The sequence below is a fragment of the Meleagris gallopavo genome, chromosome 1 (genome assembly GCF_000146605.3).
Source record: "Meleagris gallopavo isolate NT-WF06-2002-E0010 breed Aviagen turkey brand Nicholas breeding stock chromosome 1, Turkey_5.1, whole genome shotgun sequence".
In the NCBI taxonomy this organism is placed as follows: domain Eukaryota; kingdom Metazoa; phylum Chordata; class Aves; order Galliformes; family Phasianidae; genus Meleagris; species Meleagris gallopavo.
In genome coordinates this window covers 140,981,315-141,009,137 of record NC_015011.2, presented here as the reverse complement: position 1 = coordinate 141,009,137, position 27,823 = coordinate 140,981,315, and the positions used below count along the sequence as shown (strand labels likewise).

Below are 27,823 nucleotides of genomic sequence, written 5' to 3'. Positions count from 1 at the left end.
TAATGCATATCTGCGACAGCATTTCATAGTGTTTGTCCGTAATATCTGTATCGACCTTTTCTATTGATAAAACAAATGAGATGGAAAGACACGCTGTTAATTTTATGTAAAGTTTCAGTAAGCTGATAGCCAAAGTTGTTGGTGTAGAGCCCTGGAACTTGTTGGCTGTTCTTCCACATCTTCAACAAGTTTAGCTCTGTGAGTTTTGAGCATTTCTTCCTTTCTATTATTCTTCCTGCTTTCTTAACAGTAAGCAAGGAATGCAAATCTTTGGAGGCTTATCTGGAGTTTCGATGGCCCAATGCTGCAGTTCTAAACACACCTTGTTCTGTACTGTGTGATTAAGGAAGAAAAACTTTAAGAAAACATGCACTGATTGTAGAACAGTTACCAGCTCTCAAGAGAAGCTGGTTATTGATGTCTCTGATCATGGTTGTATTTTTTTTTTTTTATCATTTGTTTTTCCACTGGGAGAAATGCATCTCATTTTTCCATGGAATCACAAGTCAATATTTTTTCCTATTGCTTAACCTTGAAGAATAAACACATATCTTTTACTCTGTGGTAGGCTGGATGTTATATTCTGATTGCTTATTACCACTGATATTATCTATTTAAATTTTTGTTCAGCAATTTGTAGAGTGAGGTTCCTGCTTCTCCTTCCCATTGCCTGCAGAGCTGTATTTCAGTGCTGAACTGAAGTTTTGGGGAACTGCAAACTTGAGCCAGACTTTGTAGGAATTTTGGCAGTTGTCCTGAATTGTCTTTCGTGTATCCAAAATCTGATTCAAGGTTGCTCCCTATAAGGGCTGATATTTTTATACAGGCTTCTTTCAAATGTCATAAATACCACTGCTTCCATTAAAAGAAAAAAAAAACAACAACCAACAAACCCAAACACTCCGTGTAGTTTACGATCTTACTGTTGGGGATTTTTCTTCTGGTAAATTGGCCTTTGTGAAACTGCTCGGATTCTTCCTGTATCTTGAAACTTCCTACTCAACTTGCAGACCACATCCTTCTGTGCCCCTGTGAATGGTTGGTTCCTTGCTGCTCCTGTTCCCTTTTGTTCTGCTTGGGACTGCCCAGCCTGGCACAGGGGTTGCTACCTGCAGAAGGAGAGCTGCCTGGGCACTGCTGGGGCTTTCTGCTAATTGGCTTTTGGAAAGATCACGTGTAACCTAGTTACTGGATCATTAGATCTGTCAGTCTTTCTCCTGGCTTCTGGATGTTAATATTTCTGCTCGAGCAACTATTTTTCTTTTTATAGAAAACAGTCTGTGCTGCTTTTTCTCTTGAAAATGGAGTTATGTGTTATTTTTATGCTGAGCTAAAGCGGTCTGTGATTAATAACCTCAAGGTTCCCTTTTGTTAGCACAGACGTAGTCATTTTATCTGTTTTAGTGAGGCATAGATCCATGGTCACCAATTTTGGTTAGCGTGTCTCTATTTTCTGGGCTGAAGGTTGATGGCAGAAGTGCATCTTGTTATTTCTTGGTTATGCTGAAGACAGAAAGGGGAACAACGTACCAAAGTGGAGCACAGATACTGTTCTGCATGACATTAGAGATGTGTTATGATTATGAAAAATTTAAAGCATCAAACTTATTCTTTAAGAACTTCCTCTAACAAGGAGTTCACTTACATAGCTCTGAGCAGTGTAAGAGCCTTCAAGCGAACTTGACCTTGCTAGAGGAATTGAGAAAGGTGCCACTGTTCCCTGAATCCGTTATCAGAGGTTCTCTGCTGCCTGGCAGTACGTGCTTCTCACTGACTGAGATGGTCACTAATTTTTCCTTATTAGATAGATGCAATCTAGAATGTTCCTTACTGAACAGATCCATTAAGAGAGCTGCCCAAAGGACAGCCTGTTTTTGCAGAGCACGCAAAAAGTTGCAGTAACTTTGCGAGCTGAGGGCTGCAACAACACATTATTTATTTCTCCTTAAAGCAATATTGTGTATGGCTGTTCCTACAGGTCTGTATTGCTTGGAATTTACTAATTGAGGGGAAGAGACTTTACATGGAATGAATAGTCGTACTTTAATTTTTTAAAATTATCTTTCATTAATAAAAAGAATCCCGATTCTTTAACTTAAAATATCTAACAACTTCATAGAAAAGTAGCTGCTGTTTGTCGGTTTCCCCATCTTAAGCACTTCAGACAGATGTGAACCAAGCCATGGCTCTCCCAAGCTGCACGCATAGTTAGTGTTCCCTAACTCTGACTAATTGCTCATAGCAATAGTTGCAAGACTCGTGCTTGGTTGCAAGAAGGCTGCAAATGCCAGGGCAATGACTGTGTCTGCTTTGTTTAGTAATAACCTCAGTGGTTTTTCTAGCAGTTTTATTTAAACTTGACTCACTGAAAGAGAAGTGAGAGTCACTTGGAAGCTGAACTTTCTAACAGAAAACACCGTGTAGATCTGGTAAATGGGAATGAAACAAAGGTTCATAGGAGCAAGCGCAGGAGAGATGTGGATGGCAAAATACTGACTTTTGGCTGATCACTGAAGGGTTGGGAGTGTTTTGTCCTGAGTCCATAGGATGCTCCTGCTGACCTGGCTGCACTGTGTGGGCTGAGGATGGTGCTGTCTCTTCTGGCATGCTGAAGGTGAAGTGGGGACATCATGCTGGGAGAAGGGGGAGTTAGGGCTTGCTAGACAGCAGCATGCGTATTGTATGTGGTCTTTTGTTGCTTTTTCTCCCTGTTGTCCTGTATTGCAAGGATTTAAGTGCGTTGGTAGCTGTTCAGCATTGATTGTAGTGTGGTGACTGATTAAAATAAGTTCTCTTTCTGTAATCTCTAATATCAAGTAAAGCTTATCAAAATTATTGCAAGGCTAGAAAATAAACTGGCTCATATTTAGAGTTTGCTTTAGCATAGCTAGGACTTAACATACTTCCTGGTGTGAACTTTTCATTGCTGTGTGTAAACAGGCTGCTTGCTCTCTATCCAGGGATTGCTCATGCTTCCCTGAAGTATTACCTTGCAGGTGGTATTGCAGGCATCATCTTCTCTTTCACAGTGTAAGTACTTGAAAAGGTAACATAGCACTGTAGGTCCTTCTCGTGGTGTATGCAGAAAATGTCCCTTTCTATAGGCAGAAATATTTTATGTGGTCTTTTTTTGAAGGGGCAACAGGAAGGGAAGAATTCCATGGCCCTCTCTAGGTAAGCAGGCTGTCTTCCAACACATATTTTTTTTCTGTGTTTTATTCTGGGTGGTCATATCTCCTCTGAGATATTCCTAGTCTGCAGCATCATTCAGAAAGGCTGGTGCTCATGCTTCATACTTCACCTTCAGGATCTGCTGGCTGAAGGAGAAACTAAAGCATGTTTCCATAGAGCCAGATGCAGAAACACGAAAACCATTTATTTCCAAACCAGTGGGGAAACATCCCCCTTTCTGAAAGGTTCCAGCATTCTTATGGACTATTTGTGCATAGATTGATTGGGAATCTCCTGGTTGTAATGCAAAATGTTCATTTGTTGTCTTATTCTGTGCTATCCCAGCTGTGGAGACAGCTGGAATGAGGATTTTTTTGAAGCATCAGAAAACTGGAAGAGAAATGTTTGAACTTTTTGGATGTTTAAATTGTAATGGGAGGTCAGATTGCAGTTGCTGGCAGCACTTTTCTAGTAATTCACTAGGATTTCCAGTAAAATTATTTCAGTATGGAGGCAGCAGCTTGGAAACGTTAACTTAAAATGAGCAATGTGAGATGGCTGCGAAGTTTAATACAGGGCTTGGGAAGAAGAACAGCTGTGGAAGGTAAGCAGGCTGACTCCAGGGCAGATAAAAAATAATTTAAACATCTTTTCTTAAAAACTTCCTGTTAGGAATAAAGCTGGCAAATTAAATTTGAACCATAGTAATTACTGCTGCAGGGGCCTTACCTGTACCTGTTAATTTCACTTAAATAAAAAGCTTTGGGTGGGTGACAGCTGAACTAAGTAGGTCAAAAGATGCACCCTTATATTTTAAATGATTTTATAATAAATGAGGTCTAAAGGAGAGCTGCGCTTACATTTTTTTAGATCTCTATTTTGATATCTTTACGTTGGATAAAGTTGTCTGTTTTTTACATTTTTGGAAGTGCAAGCATATTCATGTTTTGAGACACGGAAGAGGTTGTGAGTTACAAATTTGATTTCAGCTTGGCTACCAGATGTGGGGAGAATGTTCTCTTTTGGAATAAACTCAGGATTGAAAACTCATTTGGGAATTCAGAAAGCAGGAGAGCTTTTGCTTCTTCCTTTATCCTTTTTTAATCTATGAACAAGATAATCAGATGGGAGAAAATTGGGATTATGTATGTAACACTTGAAATATGTAAAGAAAAAAAACTACAGCTGTCTAACTGAACATAAATCAGGTATGTTACAGGGCTGGTGTTTTTTTTTTTTTTTTTTAAGACACCTAATAGATTTTCTCAATATTTCAATAAATTTGACAGCTAATGGATTGAAAAAATTATTTATGATCACCAAACCTTAATCTTTCAATTGTATAATAAATCATTTTGTTTTAAATAGTAATCATGTTTGGGGTATTTTTATTTTTTTCTGATGCATTTTTAAGATGATGTTTTGGACATCCTAGTGTTTTAAATTTAGTTCCTTCCAATCAAAGTGTGCTGAAAGCCACAGTAAAAAATCAGCATTGCAGAACGAAGAGAGGATCATCTACTGATTTCTAACACAATAGCTGTAAAAGCAATACATGTAAATGCAACTACATCAAACTTAGGAATGCATGTAAATATTGTGTAACTGGTTGGTTATGGAGAGAAGAGGCATTAAAGTAAATGTAGGGAGTTACCTAATTGCAGATAAATATTTGCAGGATATATCAGTTGATAAACACAAACCTCTAGAGAAAAATGGCAAAAGCAATCTTCATGTGAGTTTTTGTGCTTGCTAATGAGTGTTATTTTTCTCCCATTTGGACCATAAAATTTATTAAAAACTCTTCAAAAATAGTCTTTTATTCCCACTTTCCCAAATTTAATGTAGCAGTAGAGCACATACTGAGTATTAGTGAGGTGAGTCAAAAGAACATTGTCAAGGTGCAAACTGTGACATCACGTTATATTTTTTAAATGCTGAAGGGCAGCTGGACAGAAAGACTTTTTTGTTGTTATTACTCAAACTCCATTTGTTTCCAAGCAAGGCCTGTGCTAATTCTTCTACTAGTCCTAGTCTGGGAAGCTCAATATCATGAGTGGCACAAGCCTGTGCTCATTTGTGCCTATTTTTGATTTTCACCTCATTTTCCTCTGCAGACTGCTTGATGCGTGGCTGATTGTGTATTCAGATGAGATTTCTTTCCCCTATACATGCGAACTTGAATTTCCTACCACTTCACTTCTTGGGGGATGAGTAAAGTAACCTCGATGCAGATCCTTCCAACCACAATTCCTGGAAACTGCAGGCTGTTGTGGGCATGTTTATTTTTTACTTGTCTCCTTGCTGTGATAACCTCAACTTTTTGAGGAAGGGAACAGACAGTTTATTTTAAAACCTGTAAGAGCAGAATGCCATTTACATAAGCAACAGCAGATCCCTTCATGCTCCCGAGCTCAAGTTTCCTTTGTAGAGACTAGGAAGGCTTTTTGTGAGTCTGACCAAACTACGTCTGGAGTCTAGATCGATTCTACCTTGTGATCTTTAGAGGTTTCAACAAGGCAAGACTGAAAACAAACTCAAAGAATCGCACGTACGCTTAAATTGAAAAGTGCTGTGCTTGAACTTTCTCTTACAGTTCTCTTAGAGTTTTCAGGAGCTTGGTTCAGTTTCTGTTTGTCCTTGTAGTCCAGGGCTGTTTTGCCCTCTGGTCTCAGTGAAGTTGGACAATGGAGGAATACTCTTGGTGATCTGATGGGTAGTCATATAGTTTTGCAGAGTTTTCTCATGCCCTTCTTCACCTCCCTTTCTCCAGTTTTTCTCCCTTGTGATTCCATCCAAGCTTTAATTTTGCAATAATGAGACTTCTAAATTTTTGCTTGCATACTATTTGATACCAGAATTAGCAAAGATGTGCCTGCTGACCTCCTTTAACAGTTCAAAGATTTCAGCACTTTCTCTTTTTGTGGTTTGATCTAGAAGAGATTGTCATAGTTGTGGCAGTGGTTCCCAGAATATTCATCCATGATTTATGGCTAGTCACAGACCCTCTCATACACGCCTGGTGTGACAGTAGCTTCCCATTTGGGTTAAATGAGAGTGCAGTTAAATAGGCTTTTGTTTAGGTGAGACAATAGTCTCTGAAAGATGTTTTTCTTAACAAAGCTTTTAGGAGACTGCGGGCTTGTGCTGAGCAGTTGGAGCGCTGCTGGTGGTTGGCTTCATTGTCTCACTCCTTGGCTGAATGAATTCTGAAGCACACAAAGAAGCATGTTTAAAAATTGTGTCATTTTATGACAGTAATTGTTCTGATACTGTTAGCAGAAGGGTTTAGCAAATTCCCCTGGAAAACATCTTTGTTATACCACTTTGACTTGCCCACTGAACCTGAATACAGGAGAAAAAAAAAAAAGACTTGATTGCAGCAACACCTGGTAGATGCTCTGTGTTGAGCATATAGCAGCGTAAGAGGAGCAAAATCCAGAGGCTGTATGCAGGAGCAAATAGGGCAAGAGAGTCAGTATCTCTGAAATAACTTTCAGGCAGCGGTACGTAAAAACTCCATTTCAAGACCGTGTCTGCTGTTAGGCAAAATGTGAACTACCGTGGCAAAGTTTCCTGCTAGTGAGTAGGTCTTGCTGAGGTCTGTGAAGCTTGGTGCAGCATTCCATTCCTTCGTAGGGCTTGTTTGAAAAATGCCAGGATCATAAGCTGCTGAAATGGGAAACATGAAAGGAATTTCAGGGGCTGAAAAAAAAAAACTCGGGGCAGACAAATATATCTTGACATTAACTTCAAAGGGTCTGTAATACAGAGGAAGTTGTTAAGGCTGAGTTTGACTATAGGTTTGTACTAAACTGGGAAGAGCTAGTGTTGAAAGCACAAAAGCACTGAATAGGGTAAGTACTGATCTGGTTATTGGCCTGAGGGAAAAACTAGCCTATTCTTCCTTTTGTAAGAGAGTTTTCAAATATTTTTTTGTTTGAACTAAATGACCATGCTAAAGAAATCTGTTTTTCTGAAATTTGTTGTACCTACTATGCACACAGCTGGTGGTGGAACCCATGACTGAAATAGCATGATTCTGAGTGTTGATTGTAAATCATGACTTTTAATGGCCATTCTCTGTCTAGTTGAACTAGTTGGCTACTAGTGGCCCTGGAATAATAATAAATTATCTGACGTTGAGTGGGTCTGGAGCCTGTTTATGAGGGTGGATAATGATAGGACAAGGGGGTATGGTCTTAAACTGAGACAGGGGAGAGTTAGGTTAGACATTAGGAGGAAGTTTTTCACACAGAGGGTGGTGACGCATTGGAACAGGTTGCCCAAGGAGGTTGTAGATGCCCCATCCCTGGAGGCATTCAAGGCCAGGCTGGATGTGGCTCTGGGCAGCCTGGTCTGGTGGTTGGTGACCCTGCACATAGCAGGGGAGTGGAAAGTAGATGATCATTGTGGTCCTTTTCAGGCCATTCTGTGATTCTGTGATGTGTTCTGATCTCTTCTAGCACCGTTAAGTTACTGAATAGTTCTGCTGAAACTTTCATGGAGACATGCTTCATTTTGTGTATTTGGAATCAAAGCAGTGGTGCTTTTCCTCAATAAATGCTCTTAGGAGAACTCAGAGACACACACAGAGGGAGAGAGAGAGGGAGAGGAGGTACCAAGAACTAGACTGGAGATGTAGTCCTAGATGCTTGTACAGCTTTGCTTTGAGAAAGTGCATTGTGGTAATGCAGTGTTACCACAATAGGTGATAACAGCAGTTACCTGGTGTTCGTGCTCTGGATGGAGCTGCACTTTGGTGAAGTACATAGCTGCTCTTTGAAAATCGCAGAGAATCACTGAAAAGGTCATCTTGGTGTCTGTATTGGTGTTTATGGGTTAATCATTGAGCCAAGACAATTAGGCCCAAGAAGATGATCCGAGAGGAGCCAGCAGATGGACTGCCATCTGACAAATGCTGCCAGCATCTCAAGGAAGAGGTGACCTTTTCATGCAACAGCAGAAGGCACATCAGAGACTGAGCTTTGGTGTTCAGCAGACTGCTTAGTTATATTTCAAATTGTGTTGAGAGTAATTGTTACTGTTATCTGCTGCCCAGGAAGGAAAATGTGGGCAGCTGTTCTGCTGCCAACTGTGGTAGTAACCAGTAGGAACCAAGTGTGGTTTTATGCAGAGATTTGTGTGGTCAGCATTGTTCAGCTGAGACCTTGGACAGTGGGTGAAAGCAGTCTCCTCCAGGCTCCCTGGCTTTGAGTGGTTTGTGCAGAACAGGAAAACCACCACCCACTGCAGGAGTTAGAAGGTGACTGAAATAGCAGCTGAGCCCAAGGCAGTATCAGAACAGATTGGTTTGTTGCTTTTGTGGCAAAACTCTGCATGCAGAGCACAATAGGAAAGTGTGAAAGGTGGTATTTTATGCCAGAGAGAGAGAGCAAGGGGCAAGAGAGGTCTGCCTGGCCAAGCTGTTATCTGGAAAGAGATTTCAAGTTAGAAGTTTCCTCATTGATTGATTCCCAGCGTGTTTGAGGGCAAGGGCTTTCTGCGTGTTTCAGCTCACTCGGTTTCTCTCAAGAGAAATAACATACCTCAGCTCTTAATATTTTCTAGATACTTAGCTAAAAATGGATGATATTGCAAAATGCAAATTCGTTTCTCTCTGGAAGCACAGTTAGTGTTTCTGAATGGAAACCAAACTACATATACTTTCTTTAGGGCGCTTTAAGCATGCTTTTAACAACAGGTAAGAAATCCTTCAGGCTAACAGCTAGGCACAAAATATAATTGTATTTATAGTATAGTGCTAAGGCTGTGAAAGTTGGTATATGTCTCACCTGGCAAATGGCAGCCTAAATCTGTTAGTACCTCATAAATCTCAGAGAGGCCTTTTTTTTGACGTATTCCACGTTTGTAGTCTGCCTGCCATGTATTTTAGGAGATTCTTGTGAGGAGTGCTGCATGAGTGGTAAGGGGATGTGAAGGAAGAACAAGGTTTTACATCTTCTCTTGCCAGTTAGTTTCACAGTCCTGCAGGAGAAGAGGACCCTCTTTGTTCTCCCTACTTCTTCTTCCTCATTGCCTTCTGCTGCTTTCCAGAAGCTGTGCAGCTTCCCAAATTTGCTAGCTTTTCAAATTTGCTAGCACAGCAGTACAACTGATTTCAGCAAACTAAAGTGGAGGGACAGGAGATCTTTCGTAACTCAGCTGTAAGGAAGCTTTTAGTATCTGTTTAGCACAAAACAGAAGTAAATCCAGTTGTTCAGTATAGGTGAAATTATGGATTAGCTGCACCTAATGCAGTCTGGAAACATGTAGCCTAGCTGCATTCATGTAACAGGAACATGCTTTAACCAAGTGCAACCACAGTGGGAAGCAAACTTTTGTCTGTTTTGTGGCTTCAGCAGCTGTAAGCAGCTGGGGAGATGAACATCAAAAAATTGGACTTTGCAGTGCTGCACAGATTGCTGAAGATTCCAGGACCTGGAACACAGGATTTTGTCCCGATGGTTCCAGCCAGAGATGTGGTTTAGCCCCAGCGTCCTACCTCAACTAATGGCCAGTAGTAATGTTCTGAGGGAAAAAATAATGATCCCTCCCAGCTTTTTGGCAGACTTCAGTTCAAGGGCTTTGAGCAACAAAGTCATGTCTGCACCTTTATTTAACAGCCCCAGGCAGACTTTCTTATATAAATACGTCAAATCATGCACTAATCTGTTTTAAATTTTTGCTTTCATGGCATTCACTGAGAATGAGTTCTGTAATTAATTGTAGTGTGGAAAAAGTACATCCTTTTCCTCTTGTTATTAAACAAGCTGCTTGATGAACTTCATTTTATGCTGCCTAATTCACACATTCTGGGACGTGACTTCCTATCTGCTTTCTCTTTAATACAGTGCTTTTCTGGTTTTCACTCTGGAAAGGAAGACATAATTCATTGTTCCATGGGTATCTGAGGTGATACAGTAGTGCTGTTTCTCCCTTTCCTACCTGCTTAGTTTTCCCCCTTCTGCCTTGTTCGTGCATGGATGTTTTCTATTCTGTTCAGTTTGTGCCTTCCCTAGTTCCTATTTCCCCTTAATTGCTTTTTGCTCTGACCATGCAGGATCCTGGCTTGTGTGTGTGAGCTTTGCACAGCCGTTTTTATCTAGCTTCTCCCTTTTTCAGTGGCTTCTGAATCAACTTCCCACCCTTGAATCAATTGAGGTAATGTGGAGCAGTGTTGCTTAGCAATGTGGGGAAGCTGATACCGCACCGCTTGGGTGATGTGAATGCTGCACCTGGGCTGAGCAAAAGAGCCTACTTGTCCTCTGTGGCTCATGTAGAGAAAAAATCCTGGTGTTTTCCACTGGTTTTAGTATTGTTAACACCATAAGGTGTTTGTTTCTTGTTTGTTTTTTTTTTTCCTTTAGCAATGCTGAGTAGCAGTTTTAGAGACACCCCTCCTCCCCCTTTCTTCCTGATCTTACACAAATGTAAAAAACTTCACAGCTCATAGCATCAAACTAGACTTGGGATGTTGCTTGCTCCTTAAAGAGTGGGGATCTAATTAACTGTCTTGAGAGGTATGTTTTCTGTCTTTGTCCTCTGCACACCAAGCAAAGCTGTCATGAAAGTTGAGCTTTGTGGGATGTTGCAGTCCTCCAAAGCAGCAGATACTCACATCCGGTTTGGTGCTGATGGCAAAGGACTGAAAAATAGAATGAATGTGATATCTTCAGCCATGTAAGAATACAGAATGGGTTATTTCAGCAGCAAATGTGAAGGGTGTGAATGGGAATTACTAGATTTGAAATATGTATATTTATTTAACAACCCAAAGCATCTTAGAGTGCAGCCTGATGAACAGCTCAGCTGTCGGACTGGAGGATGGGCAACGATGGGCCGAGGGCACACCTGAGTCAGCCAGGCCGAGCCTGAAGGAGGAAGCTGGGTGCTGAGGGCACAGTGGCTGCTGTCACAGCCCGCCCTGAGGTGGGTGGTGTGGTACTTCTTTCCTAGGTGTTCAGTTGAGCGGTTGATCTCCTACCTCACATAGCTGGCAGTCTTCTGAACTCACGTTCGCGTTCTAGCGGCCTGCTAGTTTATTCACTTCTGATTTAGGCCATTTAATCCATAGTACATGCTCATTTATCCTTGTCTTTAAGGAATGAAACATGGAGCTGCTGAGGGGATTTATAGCAGGTTCATTGCCATGGTTTCAGACAGCCTTGTGTAGCCTAAAAATAGATACAGGAAAGAATATTCTCTTCCCTTGTCTCCCTTCCCCCAAGCTCTCTCACTAATTGGAATTTCCTTCTCTGTTTGTATATTTTAGTTGTGGATTTAGTGACTCAGAGGTCAAGCAAATTTGTCCAATGTCCTGTGTGAATGAGGAGAGCTCCCCACAGCACCTAAGGCACTGAGCAGTGGCCGCATGACCATGTGCCATGACTGCTGCTTGCCCTGCCTCAGACGGTTCAACTGGTGAGAGTGGACCGTGCTGGGGACACCTTTGGAGGCAGCAGTGTCAGTGGCAAACCATGCTCAGCAGAGCAATGCACAGAGCATGTAAGGGTGCTGCCCGCAGCCTGTGCTGCTGCCTGCACTGTGCATGTTGAGTGGTCCCAGGTGCACAAGCAGCTCTGCCTGGTCCTGGGGTCTGGCCAGGGGGTTCGGGATCATGACTGTGGCTGCAGCAGAACAAGCTTTGAGCTGTCACTGCAGCCGGCACTTGGGCTGGCTGCTCTTCGTCTATGCACGTCAGAAAAATGGAGGTAGAATGCTGACTGGCACTCACCATGGTCCCTTCTGATGTGTGCCAACTAAACTATTTTTAACTTTGGGTTGGGTAGCTGATGGTTGGGTTTTGTTGTTTTGGTTTTTTTTTCCTCTTCAGAAGAGGTGTTGACTGTTTCTATTAGCAGGAGTCCCAGATGCTTTTAGATCTCTCTCCCCAGACAGGAAGGGCATGGTCTGGAATTGCATCGATGCCTTGGATTTCCTGCATTGCTTCCTGTTGAATTCATTGGCCAAAAGTTATGGTGGGAGATACTGTGTCACAGGGCCTGTGTTGAGTGTGCAATTCCTGAGGTTCGCTGCGTGCCTTTGTACGTTGGAAAGGAAGTAAATAGCCCCATGGCAAACTTATCGACTTGCGTCTTCCAGTGACAGGTTTTGGGGCAGGTGGGAAGGTGTTTGAGTTGCAAAGTGGGAAATCCTGTGTGATCTCTTAGGGGATTGTATGGCAAATAAGGTGTCAGTTCTGCTGATCTCCTTCTCCTGACCAAGCCTTTGACTTCATCCAAGAGAAACTGCAGTAAGTTTGATGATTTGTTTGTGTTCCTACTGATACTGGACGTTTTCTTTCTTACTGCTCTTGCTTGTTTGATCAGAGTGACCTAACCCTTCCCTGTGGAGACTAAATAGAGAAGGGCCTATGTGATGTCAGAGCACAAGTATGTTATTGAATGGCTGCAGAGTATTGCTATTTCCTTCACTTTTGGCATAAAAACTTTTGAGTTTTCCTGTGTTTTTTAATTGACCAGAGTTGTGACTTCTTTTCCTGTAGAGCATATTGGGGAAAAAAATCTGTATATTTAGGAAGAAAGATGATAGGGGTAAGATAGGATTGTGGGTAGTGCTTCTTCTGCAGTACTGGGCAGTATAAAGGTGCTTGGGGCAGCTTAGAGGAAGACTGCTGTTGAGAAGATGTTAAATCTCATCCAGAAATGTGCATCACATAGGGGTACAAGGGTCATGAATAGCCTGGTAGCTGAATTCTTGATGTTTTGCTACAGGATCTTTCTGCTTCTTGCCAGGTCTGTTGTGCACAGCAGTGGCAATGTGTGCTTGTGCTTTCCTACACTTCTGTGTAGTTATTCTGTAGTATTTATGGATGACTTTGATAGCTGGAGAAAAGCAGCCCCCACAAGCAGGTGAGAGAAACACTGCCCGGAGAGAGACCTATACTGACCACTCCCTCACCAGCATGAGGGCAGGAGGTTTGGGACTGGACACAAGGTGACTGTTATGGTGGTGATGTTCTGAAGAACTGTCCTTCTTCTTTTGGAGTGGAGGAGAGTTTGCCATTATTTCAAAGGATGCATGCTGTGATTTCCATGAAGCATGGATTTTTCGGCCATGTGCAGTCTGCTTCACACGGACCAGTCCAAATTGCAGAGCCAGGTCATGTTAGTGACCCTAACTGTAATTGTGGCTGATGCTAGAGGAGAAGAGTTTCCATACCTGCTGGAAATTTTCATATCTTTTAAGAGGACCTCCCTTCTTCTGCTATAATGGCTTTAACACCTGGAAATAGCATATGCATGAATTTGCCTTAAATAAAGTAACATGCTTAATATTACATCAATGCACAGAGGATGATCACCTCTTTCCCCTCCCATCTGTTCAACTCTTGTGTTTAACACAATGTTGTTTTACATCCACTTGTGTTCCTTCCAGCCCTTTCAACCACTTCCTTGCTCCAGACACTGCTCACAGTGTACCAGGGTGTTTCACAGGGGAATGTGGGCATGCTCCTGAGATATCCCCAGAGCTCTGTATGGATGCTTACCTTCTCTGAAAGATGCAACAACTAGTGTGGGTCTGTGTCTGTGCATGTGCAAGGTGGATGGCTGGAAGCAGGGATGGGGAGAAACAAGGGAGGACCTAAGACAGGGAGAAATTTGCTGTGGGCATCTATAGGTGTAGAGGGGTTGAGGGCGGGGTAGGGGCAGTGCCAAACACATCAAATGGTATGCTTTTTTGTCTGGATAATAAAGTGCTGTTTAAAGACAGATGCTTTACTTGTAGCCCATGTGGAATCTTCAGGATTTCTGTCCTGGCATCTTCAGGAAGTATGAAAATTGAGGATACTCTTTTCTAGACTCTCAAGGTAGTGCCGCTTATGTTATGTGCTTTCTTTAATGTTTGCTTAGGAGTTCAGAGCATCTTAATATTTCAAATACAACTACAGATTAGACACTCTTTAAAGATCATGATTAATGTTTGAAAGTAAAAGTCCATGGTTAGAAGCTGTAATTTGCCCTTTTTGTGACTTAAGACACAATCCTGAATCACAGAATTGCAGGAGTTGGAAGGGACCTCAAGAGATCATCGAATCCAACCCCTGTACTAAAACAGGTTCCTACAATAGACTGCACAGGTAGGCATCCAGATGGGTCTTGAATATCTCCGCAGAAGGAGATTTATTAATGATTTTGTTACTTTTTCTACTCCTCTTATAATCTCCATCTTGTTTGAGTATGACGGTTCTCTCCTGTAGTGATGCATTATCGCATATTACAACATCTATGAGAAAGCTCTTATTCTTTACTTTTTGCAGGTGGTGGAAGAGGAGGGTAGCTAAAGGGAGCTGATGGCCTCATGCTTCTATGGATTCTGTCCTTGACAGAGGTCCCTGTGTTGTCAGGAAATGACAAACACTCAGAAAATAGTTAATTTCTTGATAAAACTTGAGATTTGTCAGCTAATTCTCTGAAAGCCTTATGTTCCTGAATGCAACCTGTGGTAAAAGGATCTGTAATCACATTCTGCAGCTTTCTTTAGTTATGAAATACTTGAAAAATGCTTTGGCCCTCAGAGTTTCAGTTTGGGAGTATAGAATCGGTGGATTTACTTTGGATTTCAGTCTGTTTGACCTAGATCAGCAAATGGATTTTGACTACAGACTCCTCTGGGTCGGTGTCTGGGTACCTTGAGGACGTGGGTTTTCTGTCTACAATTCCATATATATGAAATACGGATAAATGTCACTCATCTTCCCTTCGTAAGGGTATGGTGATCTTAAAGTTAAGTAATTTTTCAAAGAGTAAATTTGCCTGCAGAAAGATATTAATTCTGTCTTAACAGCAGAGTGTAATTACTAAGCCTTTATGATACTGCATGGAGGGAAAAATAAATACTGAATGTCTTTCCTTTAACTGGCAATGCTACCCTGTGTGGTGACTGAGGCAGAATGCTTTTTGGCAGCATCAGAGTGGGGAAATAAGGTTATTGTGTGCAAGAGCAGGAACGGGTACCTTAAGAGTCTGCTGGCATGCTTTAACTCAAACACCTCCTAGTTCTTACCTCTTTCTTTAAGGAATTTTCTCTTATTTAAGTAAAAAAGAATGAAAATCCACGCTGTTTAGAAACAAAGACTTGAGGCATGGGCATGTGTGGGATGGTGTATTCACCTCAGTTCCTGGCTCTAGAAGCCAGCAAATTCGGTCCTCTCTCCAAGGGGAATTTTTATTCTTGTTTTTTTTGGGGGGGGTTGTTTTTGTTGTTTGTTTTTTCCCCTCCTCTTATCTTGGTCTTCCTTTTGCACTTTCAGGGCCTGTCTCCAGTTCTTGGGCCTCTTTCACCCACAGTTTCTTCTTCCTTGCAAACTCCTGATCAGAGCCCTAGTCCACTGCCCGTATCCAGCTTTCTTTACTCTCTCCCATGCTGTAGTCTTTTCCCCTTTGCCTTCCTGAATCTGTTCATGGATCCCTTATCTCCGTTTTCCTCCTTTTCCCATCTTGCTTGCTTTATTCCATTTCATGTTCTCGTCCTGGCCCATCCTTTCACCCACCTTGGGCCTGGCATTCATCCAGCATGGCTCCAGGTGTGATTTCCCCTTCTTTCCTACCTTGTGAGACCCTTGGGGAGGTCAGGCACCCTGCAGAGCCTGGGCCTGCTCTGTCATGGGCAGCCATGAAGGCACAAGGCCTGTTGGACTCCTGTCTCCTCTGACAGAGAGGCAGGTCTGCTTGACATTGGGGAAGCATGCGAAGTACAAGCATGCTCAGCAAGGGAAGGCTCTTGGGAGATATTAGTTATTCACACTTCAGAAGTCTCTGTCTGCTCTGTGCTACTATCGGATGCAGTCATAAAAGCTTCTTTCCGTGTTCAGCATAATCTAAAGTTACTTGAGAGTCAGGATCCAAGAAAAGAAGATGAGTCTATAATGTTCTCTCAGGGGGAGCAATCTAATACCCAAGCTTCCTGTTGACCTAGCTCACCAGTGTGACCTGCTGTGATGCCTTATGGTGGCTGCACCATGGTGGTAGTGGAAGTCTTTTATTTAGGGAGAGCATCCATCAAAATCATTTAGGCAGTGTTCCTTTTGAAGTCCTGCATTATTTGCACTGGCCCTCTTTTTCATGATCTCTCTCCGGCAACTTCTACGTTGCGATATCTTAATTAAAAAAAACAAAAAAATAAAGATGAATCACTTCTTCGTTCCGTTTAGATTGTAAAGACTGTTTTTGGGTGCTATTTCTGAGGATATTTTAAGGAGAACGGTGCAGGAGAGTGGGCAGATTTGACAATATTTCTTTGTCTGCTTCCAAACACTGCAAGGAGAACAGAAGAAGAAAACTGATGCTATCCACTGGCCCCTCCAGTGGTAAAAAGTAGAGATTCTGCAGATTATGCTTTTTCACACTTATTAGATAGTGAGTAATTAGCTTTGAAATGTGTCAGAATCCAGGGAGATGTAATCTGTACTGAAACAGGTTTGCTGATAACGGTACAGTGGTGTGGTTGGTCAGGCAAGCCCATCTCCAGATCCAGCCTGTAAAGCTTGCAATAGCAGTGCTGTGCTTTGGAGTAGCTTATGCCAGCTTTCACTGTGAAGTACGTTATAGTAGGGAAAGCAGTTTATTTAGCAGACATAATGGCAACTAACAGGTTTTTTGGTCTATCTTTGCCTTCTGTGAAAAACAACCCAAGTCTGTCTTCATGCAGCATATCATATACTTACGGTTTAGCTGGAAATAAAATGTAGGCTTACCTGTGGCAACAGAAACCCTCTGATAGCTGTTCACAAAAGAAATGTGGTGTTATCAGTTATCTCAAGACAGAGAGGTATTGTATCTTAGAAGATCGGGAGAGCTGTCGTCAGACAAAAGGGGACAGACAGTGTCTAGACTGCACAGCTCAGCACAGGTAGAGTTTCTCCATAGTTCTTTTTGTGCGAACAGTAGAAGCAATAAGAGAAATGAGACAGAAACCTAAGCAAGTTTGAAGGTTTTGCTGTAAGTTTTACAACTATTTTGCAAGGGGACAAAAGAAAAAAAAGAACAGTTTTTAAATTCTGTAGGATATTTCAATCTAGATTCTGTGCAGTCTCTCCTCCCAACCCAATCATTGCATGTCCACCAGGATGCCAATGAGTCTATTAAGTTGTTTTCTAAACAGCAGTACAAAAAGCGATTTAGTTTTCCTGATGGCCCAAGCATTTCTTGCTGGGAGCTGTGTCATTACCAGTGTGGTCGTTCTTTGGCCAAGCTAATGAAGGCTTCTGGTAAAAGAATTAATATTAAAAAAAAATTTCTGTATTCAATCATATTGAGCAGTTTTACAAATTTATAAATTGTCTCTTTCAGTTGCAAATGTTTACTATATTTAAAGCCTGCGAGTATTTTTTTTCTGTTTTTATAGTGGGTTATGTACTGAGTATACAATCATGACCATAAATGTGTTTTTCCAGGGTAAGACCATATACTGTGTATATGTAATAATTTTGTGGGATTCTGGTCACAAGCTCTGGGCAAGAAGGAAACTAGTCAAGACCATTATGACTTCAATTTAACATGTTTGGATAGGCATCTTCCCTGGGTGCGTAATGCTGACTGTAGATGTCATTGTCCTCTGTGGTTACAAGCTTCAGGGCCATGAGAGTGGTGTGAGCTCATGTACAGCTGCTTTTATGCAGCATGTGCTGATCAGCTCATGAGCTGCTGCTGCATTCCTGTGCCGTGTACCATCAGCACAACAAATCGTATGTACCTGGTCTCTGTCTTAACAGGATAGAGAGTGGGATCTCTGCATGCTGACTGCAGCATCTTGTTCTGAGTGTCTGCATGCTCGGGGATGGGAGAGGTTCCTGGGGGGCTGCTGAAACACCAGGGTTGAAATCCTGTTTCTGACAGCTATCTGGAGGAGTCAGCACGAATACCTCAACGATGTATTTGCATTTGGTTCAGAGAAATTATATATCCCGCAAGCTGTTTATTTCTCAAAAGCAGGTCTGTCTCAGATTTTCCCCCCAAATGCTGAACGGTAGTATTATTATCGTGTGTTATTAATTCTTTCGACATGTTTTTATTTCATGGAAAATGTATATGTTAACTTGAGGGTGGGTATGAGTTGCTGGATCCCTTTCAGAATTCTGTTAAATCTGGAAGCAAATCAGATTACTTTCTTCTACTATGAGCATATTCAGCTTGGCTTTCACATGAGGTGTTGTATGGATGAGTGAGCCCAGAGCACTCCAGCTGGTGCAACAGCTTTATTTATGCAGAGCGATGGCATGAAAGGGTTTTGGAAAATGCTTTTAATGGTTTCAGGAGGGATTCGTATTACTGCTGAACTACCAAACTGCTTAAGTTCTTACCCACTTCACTTGTGTTTTCAATGACAAACCGTGGGCTCTGAGGGGATCCAATTGATTGAGAAACTTTCCTGTTTGGGAACACAAGAATGAGAGGCTTTCTTAATCTTTCTTTGTATGTTCCTAGCATGTGCTGTATAGCAATAAAGTTTCCACAGCTTTTCTGTCTATTCAAATTTTAGTATGTCTATTAGTAAACCAAACAGTTGTGCAGCAATATCTGCTTCTGAGCTGTTAAGGAATTTGTGGCTATTTGGGCTTGATTGGAGCTCTCCATTTCATGGAATCATAAGCTCACTGAGGTTGCAAAAGATCATCCAGTCCAACTGTCCGCCTACCACCAATATTGCCCACTAAGCCCTGTCCTTCAGTACAGCATCTCAGTGTTCCTTGAACACCTTCAGGGACAGTGACTCCAACACCTCTCTGGGCAGTCCGTTCCAGAACCTGACCTCTCTTTTGGAGAAGAAATTTTTCCTAATATTCAGCCTGAACCTCCCCTGGTGCAGCTTGAAACCATTCCCTCTAGTCCTATTGCTAGCTACGTGGGAGAAGAGGCCAACCCCCATCTCACCACAACCTCCTTTCATGTTGTTGTCTCCTCTGAGCCTCTTCTTCGCCAGGGATCAAGTAAACTACTGAAATCCTCTTCCCTCAGAAAGACATTTGGCTCAGACTTTGTCCTTGATTTTGAAGGGAAGATGCAGTTGTTGGGGGACAGTCACAATCTGAGCAGTTGGAACTGACCATTCCCATTGCTTTGCAGATGAAATACTAATTTCCTTTTCAGGAATAGCCAAAACTACCTGTCTGTACAGTGCTGTTGGGGCTGGCTGATGTAAAAGCTGAAAAAAACTTAAAAATTGGCTCTGTTGGTTTGACTATAGTATTGGCATTCCTGACTTGAGTAAATAGCATCAATCATTGGCACAAGTGAACATAGTGAAGAATGAGGAGCGGAAACAAGTCCCTAGGGCTTGGGGAGTGGTCACAGCTAGTCCAAGGAAACCTTGCATGAAGAGCCTCCTTAGGAGTTCCTTTCAGAAGGTCAGCATATAAAGGCTTCACTTAACGTAATGGCTGTATGTACAATTGCTGCATTTGTATGTGGGCATATATGTGTGTGCATACGTGTGTATAGGTATATATTTGTGTATGTGTGTGTGTATGTATGTATTTGTGATGACTTTGTTTGAACGGGATTCAGAGAAGAAACAAAAAGGGTTCCTTGCCTGCCAGAAATTTCTAATTCAAGGTTGTCTGGAAAGCATAGCACGCAGGGAATTAGTCTGTTTACTGCCTTGTTGATACTGTTGACAGTCATCAAAAGTAATTTCAGCTTTGTGTTGTTGTTTTTTTTTTTTTTTTCTAATACTGTTTGCAGACTAGACTGGCTTGATTCACAGAGCAATCTGTACTTATGCTTCAGAGATGAGATTTTTCACAGAGGCAATTGCAAAAGTGTACAGAAATATATTATTGCACTCGTTGATAGATCTACTGACAGGTGTGTAGTTGAGGAGGAAAGATAGTATGCATTAGATTTGTGCAGGGTGGGACTGCTCTTTGCTGACATCCTGGCAGAAGATCTGGAATCTGGGACAGCTGCTAGCACCGCAGAATCACAAACAGCTTGAGGACCTGAGCGTAATGACGATAAATGAGCTCAAGCTGGAAGCTGAATGGCCCTAAAGGTAGAAGTAGTAATGAGTGCGGTTACTCTGAATGCTCTACAGACAGGCTTGCAAGACGTGTTTTTAGTGTCATGTCTTGTCCTGTACATACATATACGTTCATTATTCCAGATTTCAGCCTACCTTACTGGTACGCTGATTAGTTTCAATGTCTGTAAAGCTGCTGTGGCACTTGACCCGATTTCTATGGTACAGTCTGATGGACAGACCGAGGGCTCAGATTTATATTGCAGTGCAGTCCGCTTACTTGGTAACACCAAATTAGCTGGAATAAGAAACCAGCATCAAATTCAGGGACAAGTAACACAGTCGCTAATGGCCTGCCAGCAGCTATGTGCCAGTGTGTGACAGTCTGAGAATTTTATGTTGGTTTCACAATCTAGCTAATTTGGTGTTATCAAGCAAAGCAGTGGGATTTAGAGATTTCAGTGTCCAACAACTATAGGCAACTTTGTGGGCTGTCTTTATTTTCATGACAGGTGATGAATTGCATGCTCTTATGGTTACTCTGCTTTACTTAAGGCCATTTCTCTTTGCTGCAATTTTTACAAAGTGTGCAGAATGCTAGAGTATCCAGTTCTGAGACAAGCAAAAAGTAGGCAGCCAAAAAATATTAAATCTGTTTTTAGAAACTAAACCCAGTTGAGGAACTCCCTCTTCATCCTGTTCTACACTGACTATACAGGGCGATTATTCATGAGTCTCAAGTGCTGGTCTTGACTATACCACACCTAAAGCCTCCCTATTTCTGAATTCATTAAAATATATATATAAAATTATTTTTTAATCCCAAAAGATAGCCCAATGGTACAGAAGAAGCAGCTTCACGTAGTACTTCCTTCTCTATCAGAGCACTGTGGATAGGAGCGGGAGCAGACTGCAGTCTGAACAGCAATCCAGAAGCCTTCTGTTTGCAGCACTTCCTTTATGAGCTGAGCAACCAAACTTACTCCATGCCACTATCTATACTGCTGACCTTCAGGCTTCAACTATTTTTCTGTTATGAGCTTTTGATTTCTCATTTCTTTGCTTCCACAAAAATGCTGATCCATTAGCCTAATGAAAACATTCTGGATTTGTGTCAGATTTTTAATGTATGTTTTTCTTGGTAAGAATCTTTTCAGAATTTCAGGTATGTATGATCTGTGAGGAATAACATGAAGCATGAACATTTTGTTAATGAGGCAGTTGTTTGTAGTTTTCAGTAGTTCCTTAAGAAAACTGGACTTTAAAGATAAGATTTTCCAAGAAATCTTTGATATATTCCTATGAGAAACTGCCAAAGATTCATAATACGATGACTTCAAAGCTTTTGAAAAAATCCTCTCTTCAGTTCTACATACTTCTCCTTCCTACTGAATGTGTTCTGTATTTCTAAAGAGGATAAATCTTTCGTGTCCAGGTATTCTAACATAGATGTCTTGCATGAAGACTGGAAACTCTTGCTCAATAAACAAATTTTGGTGGTTGTTTTTTGCTTGGAACATAGCTGATACAGTTGCTTCTTTCTGGCACATACAAAATTCACTGCTTTTTGCTGCGATGGCTGGCCATGAGCATGTGACTGCTACAGAACCCAAGTCTGGCTGAGGCAGGCAGGGCCCTCTTTGTCCCTGTGTCCCAGCCCCTGCTCCAGCAGCACCACCCAGAGCAGGGTGCCCAGGTCCATGGCCAAGCGGCTTCTGGAGAGCTGCAGGGAGGAGACCCCACGTCCTCTGGGCAGCCTGTGCCAGTGCTCTGGCACCTGCACAGCACAGTGCTGCTCCTGGTGTTCAGAGTTCCTGGGTTACAGTTCTTGCCCATGGCTTGTTGGTCTGGCCTGGGGCACCATTGCAGAGAGCCAGGCTCTGTTTGCTTTGCACCCTCCTTTCAGGTGTTTATAGGCATTGGTAAGATCCTCGTGAGCCTCTTCTTTAGGCTAAACAATCCCTAGTCCTCTCAGCCTTTCCTCACAGGGGAGATGCTCCAGTTTCTTAATCAGCCCTGTGGCCCGACATTGGACTCTCTCCACTATGCCCGTATTTCTTTTGTGCTGAGTTCCCCAGAACTGGACAAAATATTCCAAGTGCAGCTTCCCCAGCACTGACTTCAGCGGAGGGATCACCTCTCTTGACCTCCTGGTGATACTTTGCCTAGTGCAGCCAAGAATATTGTTAGCACTCTTAGCAGCAAATGCACATTACTGACTCACTTCTGACTTGGTCTCCACTCTAGATCATTTTCTGCAGAGCTGCTTTGCAGCTGGGTGGAATTGAGCACATCGTGGTACCTGCAGTTGGCTGTTCTTCCCCCAGTGCAGGACTGCACTTCTTGCTGAACTCCATGGGGTTCCTTTTTAGCCTACCTCTCCAGTTTGTCACTGACCACCTGAGTGGTTGTGTGGCCCTCTGGTGAATCAGCTACTCCCACCAATTTTGTGTCATCCATGAGTTTACTGAGGGTGCACTCTACCCCATTGTCATGACCTTTAATGAAGATGTTAAACAGGACAGGCCCAGGACTGACCTCTGGGGTACTTTGCTCATTACTAGGCTCCAGCCAGGCTTTGTGTCACTGACCACTGCCCTCTAGCTAGTTTTCAGTCTGCAGTTTTAACTTACTGGCTGCCTTTCATCATTAGGGAGGTGGTTGAGTGTGTTTAAAAACCATTTGGATGTGGTGCTCAGGGATGTGATTTAGCAGAAGGTTGTTAGAGTTAGGGTAGTATGGTTACATCATGGTTGGACTCGATGATCTTTTCCAACCTGAGTGATCCTATGATTCTATGATTAGTACTTGTGGTATGCACAAACTCTCAGCTGTTCTTCATTTTGGAGCAAGAGTTGAAGGTGGTTTATTTGTTTTGCATTGGTTCATCATTATTTCAGAACTGTAGATTTTGCGAACTAAGTAACAAATAATGTTACTTAGTTTAATAGCTTAGTGTTTTTGTCATTATATTTGTTTGATCTGAGTCTGCTATGGCATTGTGGAGAGAAATTGGGATAACATTTCATCATAGAGCGGCTTGACTTGGAAGGGACCCCAAGGATGACCAAGTTCCAATCCCCTTACCACAGTTCTTCAGCCTGTCTTTGTGCTCCAGTCCTTGGGTCCTCTTCACATTTCACAGAATATTAATAGCTGAGCTATATTGGCCCTGTGTCTGTTCCTCATCGCTTCAGATTAAATTTGTTTTTTGTCTTCCTCTTTGCATGCTATTTTATTTCATTATTTTTTTTTCCATATGACTTCAACTTGCTTTCCCATGTCATGATTATGGTCATTCTGGTATATTAATGAAAATGTGGCTTTATTAGCAGTTTGTCATGACTGTACAGAATTTTCCCTTACTGTGGACAGCACAGATCTGTGACTTGCTTTTGGCAGGGCCATACATTTATGCCTACTTTAGTATTGTCCAAGGGGAAAGCAGAAAAAGGAAACGCAAAGAATCAGTGCATCATATGAAGAGGTTTCATGGCTGAAACCTCTGGCAGTGGAGTGCCAGAGGCACAGACACATCCTGCTGCCTCTGCTGCAGGAGCATTAATGTCTGGTGCAACTCTGGATGGACCTTGGAGATGGTGGCATCTTCTGCCTCACAGATTTGCCACAGCTTTTCTCTCTGAGCTCTTTGTGTTCGATCTATGCCAGGCATCCTTTCTTTCCTCATAGCTTATTTATTATGATTTTTTTTAAACCTACTCCAATTTGTCGAGTTCTATGTTTTTCTGCAAATATAGAGGCTCTTAGAACTGAAGAAGAGTACAGGAGTGTTTTCAAGCTGGTGTTCCTTTTAATTCTCTCTGCCGCTGAGGCTTTCCAGAGGTTTTACAAGAAGCTGAGCATGATAAGCACTTGCTGGTTGTCTGCCTGGATTGCTGCTCCACATTTATTATCCCTTGGAAGGTTTGTTATTTGTTAGTCTTCCAGTACTGCCATAGTTCTTCTATTGGTTTGTAAGTCATTGAGATGGTTTGAGTCATTTCATCTGGTGTCATGTCGACTACATTGACCTCTTTCAGATGTCTGGTTGCTGTGTGATATGGGTTACAGGAGTAGGCCAGCAGCTGAAAGGCCTGGACTGCAGCCCCAGTCTTGGGGCTGCTTTGCTCTGCGAACTGTAAGGATGGCCTTTCCACTCCACTGCAGCCGTTTCCCCCCATCTTTAAGAGATGAATAGTGTACCATGTGTTTCCCATCTGTGCTGTGAAAGTGTGCTTAAACAAAAGTGGGAAAGGCCTCTGTTCCCGGTGACATGCTGCCTCAGCAGGAGGAGCCTTCAGGCTTTGTGAACTGCTTGCCTCAAGTGTCTAAACCTTCTTGTCTCTTAGGAAAGCTGAGTGATTAATGGATTAGATGAGTGTGTATTCCAACAGGCTGGTGTTTCAAATATTGTCTTATTTCTTCTTTTTTTTCTCAGTATTTCCTAATTTCTTTTTTTACCTTTAGTTCTCCCCGCTGAAATAAAAAAAGTTGTTGCTTCTACTCGTAGGTCCTTTTAGGCTACTGCTAGATCACTTTAATTGTTTTTCCTTCTGACAAAGTAAAATACATGGAAACTTCATTTGACCTGAACCTTTCAAGTGCTATAAAATGCACCTGTTGGGGCCTGGGTTTGAACACTGACAACCTGAGTGGTGCTGTGCTAAGGCCCATCTTGGCCTTTGTCCAGCTACTGCAGAAGTGTACATGCAGAACTTGAAGCTTTTGTCTGAGCATGTAGCGTCTGTGTAAATGGATTGTTAACATGTGCTTAGGACAAAAACACGTTTACTAATTTATCTGGTAACACATGTAGCTTTCTGTAATGGCTACCCTCCTGGTGCTGTAGGTAGCCTTATGTGGGGTGGATTGAGTTGAGCTAGAGACTTGCCAGCAGCTGCAAGAAAGGCTGGCTGTGCTTAGCTCACCCTGGCTTTAGGTTAGCCAGTGTGCCAGGAGCCAATTTAATTTGTTAACCCAGCAAAGAACAAAACACTAAATTATTTTCTTTTGGATTATTAAGGTTCATTGGCTCAGTGAAGGGTCTGAGGAGGGTGAGAGTGTCTTTAAAATTCTCCATCCAGTGTCCAGATTTGATCCTTCTCATTGTGACAGATGTTAGGTAGCCTAATCCTCTTGGGCTTGCTTAATATTTGCTCACTACTGTTCTGTTGCATTCTGTAACCTTCTTGGTCATCTAAATCAAAGTGATTTAGAGAGAAGTATGCAGCCTGGCAATATGCTGTATTATTTTAGAGTGGGTAATTGCCATCTTTAAGGCCCATTTTATATAAGGGTATAATAAATATATTGAGCCAGAGTTGGAAGAGCCGTAGTGAGTGGGACTAGCATCATACATAAGCAAAACTTTAATAATGTCCACTGTAGCATGCTGATATTTATATGTGTATATATGTGAGGCAGAGATTGAAAAAGGGAAAAGCTCTGCTTTTAGTTTGCAAGTAGCAGATGCTTATGTTCGTGATGGCTCATACTTAATGATCTTTGCTTCCAGAGTGAAGCGTGCATATGTAACTGAATGGTTGTAACTTTCAGAAGTTGCTCTAAAAGTAATGCCTCCTATTTATTTTCATGGAAACTGCAAGAATTAAAAAGTGCACAGTAACACTGTTGGAGCTACAAAACACTATTTTTTCAATATAGTGACCACTGTTAGCCAAATGATATAGATAAGCTGCTTGAGACACTCTTCATTTTGTGGTATGACTGCTGTGCGTGCTGCCCAGAACGTGGCTTGTCTTTCATGTCACTGTTGCCACTGCTGAAATGTACCACCCGCTTCACTACGCTCACATCCACTATTTGGTCTCCATAATGTTCAGCAAGCGCCTATGAGTGTCAATAGGTGCCGTTTGTTCCACATGGTGAAATTCAGTGACATTCTTCTGCTTCATACACTCTTCCATGTCAGACGCTGTTCTGCCGGACTGCTCCTCTGCTGCCATCTGTCACACAGCAACAGTGTGTAATGGGATACTGGTGGGAAGGTTCAACGTCTGCTGTATTACCACCACCATCCATCTCTGATGTTATGGGCCAACATATTAAAATGGGAGGCATGACTTTCAGAGCAGCCCTCTTATATTATATAAAAGTTTCTATATTATGAACTGCTAATAGTAATAATAAAAGCCCTCTAAGCTATGTATGTGAAGTGGTTTGGCTTACACTTTTCCTCCATGTTTCTTTTGGCTCCTAGCCTTGGATCCTTTTTCCATATTTCATCAAGTCTATTTGCCATTCTGAATGTGTGTGGGCCACTGGATCATCCAGACAGAACATTTACAGAAAGATGTGAGCTCCAGAATATTTCCTGGTGTTGATTATTTAATGGTATAACTTGAATTGCAGTGGATTGATTCCTCCATTTTGGATTTGATAAATAGAACAGATTTCCTTTGTATGAAATAAAACTAGCCAAAGACTGCTGTAATAACACAGCCATTGTGGAAGTCCTTTCTTCAGTACTGGTGCTGAATATGGCGTATGGTGACTTTTGGAGAGCTCTTAAAACAGCTTTTGAATTAACAAGGCTGTAGAACAATATCTTTGTGTCTAGTGGCATTTTCAGACATTGTGTGTGCTTAAATTTTCCCGTGTACTTAGATGCAGGAAAATCACATTTATTTATATGTATACCTGGAGTGTTGCTCTACAGCTTTGTCTTTTGTCTTCCTGCAATTCCTGCCTTCAACTGCAGCTTTCTTGTTGATGCTTCTTGTCTCATTAAAGGTTTTAATTTAATTAATTTTAAAGAATAGAATCAATTGAATTGATTCAATTATGTTTTACATCACATGCCAGTTGATGAAGATTGAATTGCATTTGCTTCATTGCTATTTGGCTTGCACTTGGGTTGCAGTAATATCGTTGTCTCATTGTAGAAGTCACTAGTTTGTGGCACTCAGATGTACTGACTGCGTTGTCCTGTGGGCAAGCTTCTGTGTTTTCTGCTGGCTTTTGGTTCTCCTTCACTTGAGCCTATTGAGTTGAGACGGAGAGGTGTGTGGTCCCTAATTTTTCATTCCCTGCCTTCTCAGCTAATGCATTTCTTCTTCTCTGTTAATCAGACCGCTGTTTAAAAAATTTTTACCCCCAGCTGCTTGCTGGGTGAAGTCTGTGGGAACAGATTAGTAAGGAAGTGGAAGAGTGATGTGCAGTAAATAGTATATCCTGCTGAAGACAGGCTTGTTTTTATTCCCTCCTTATGGTATCTTATTACGTGGCACTTTATACCACTGTTCTTTATACCACTGTTCTTTATGGCATACTGTAGAACTGGTGAGACATTTCAGTACGTAAAACAATATTATGTTTATTTTTTCCCATAGGCTTCTCAATAATCTTAACCTCAGAGTAAAACCAGGCTGTGAACAGCAGCACTTTTCTTGTGCCTCTGTTTGACTGGAAAGTTATGTTTCTGTCCTTTGTGTGTGCTCTGTATTTTGTGTTGTTTTTTTTTTTAATGGTCATTGATCAGCACATAAAATGGGAATGGAAATGTAATTACTGAGAAAGACAAATAGACGGTAGCAGCAGGTTACATCAGAAATCTGGCCAGAATGTCTAATGACAGGGGAAAAAACTGAAATAAAATTCTGGTGTGATGTGCAAGAATTGACAAGTAAAACTAATGATCCTTGAATTA

General features: G+C 41.9%; 1 protein-coding gene across 1 annotated transcript in view; it reads left to right on the top strand.

The window, feature by feature from the left end:
* The first annotated feature begins 2,474 nt into the window (after positions 1-2,474).
* Positions 2,475-27,823, top strand: part of FARP1 (FERM, ARH/RhoGEF and pleckstrin domain protein 1) — a 189,735-nt gene continuing 164,386 nt past the window's right edge. Inside the window, exon 1 of the mRNA XM_010728654.3 lies at positions 2,475-2,614. The gene's annotated coding sequence lies outside the window, so the exon portion shown is untranslated. The remainder of the gene's footprint in view (positions 2,615-27,823) is intronic.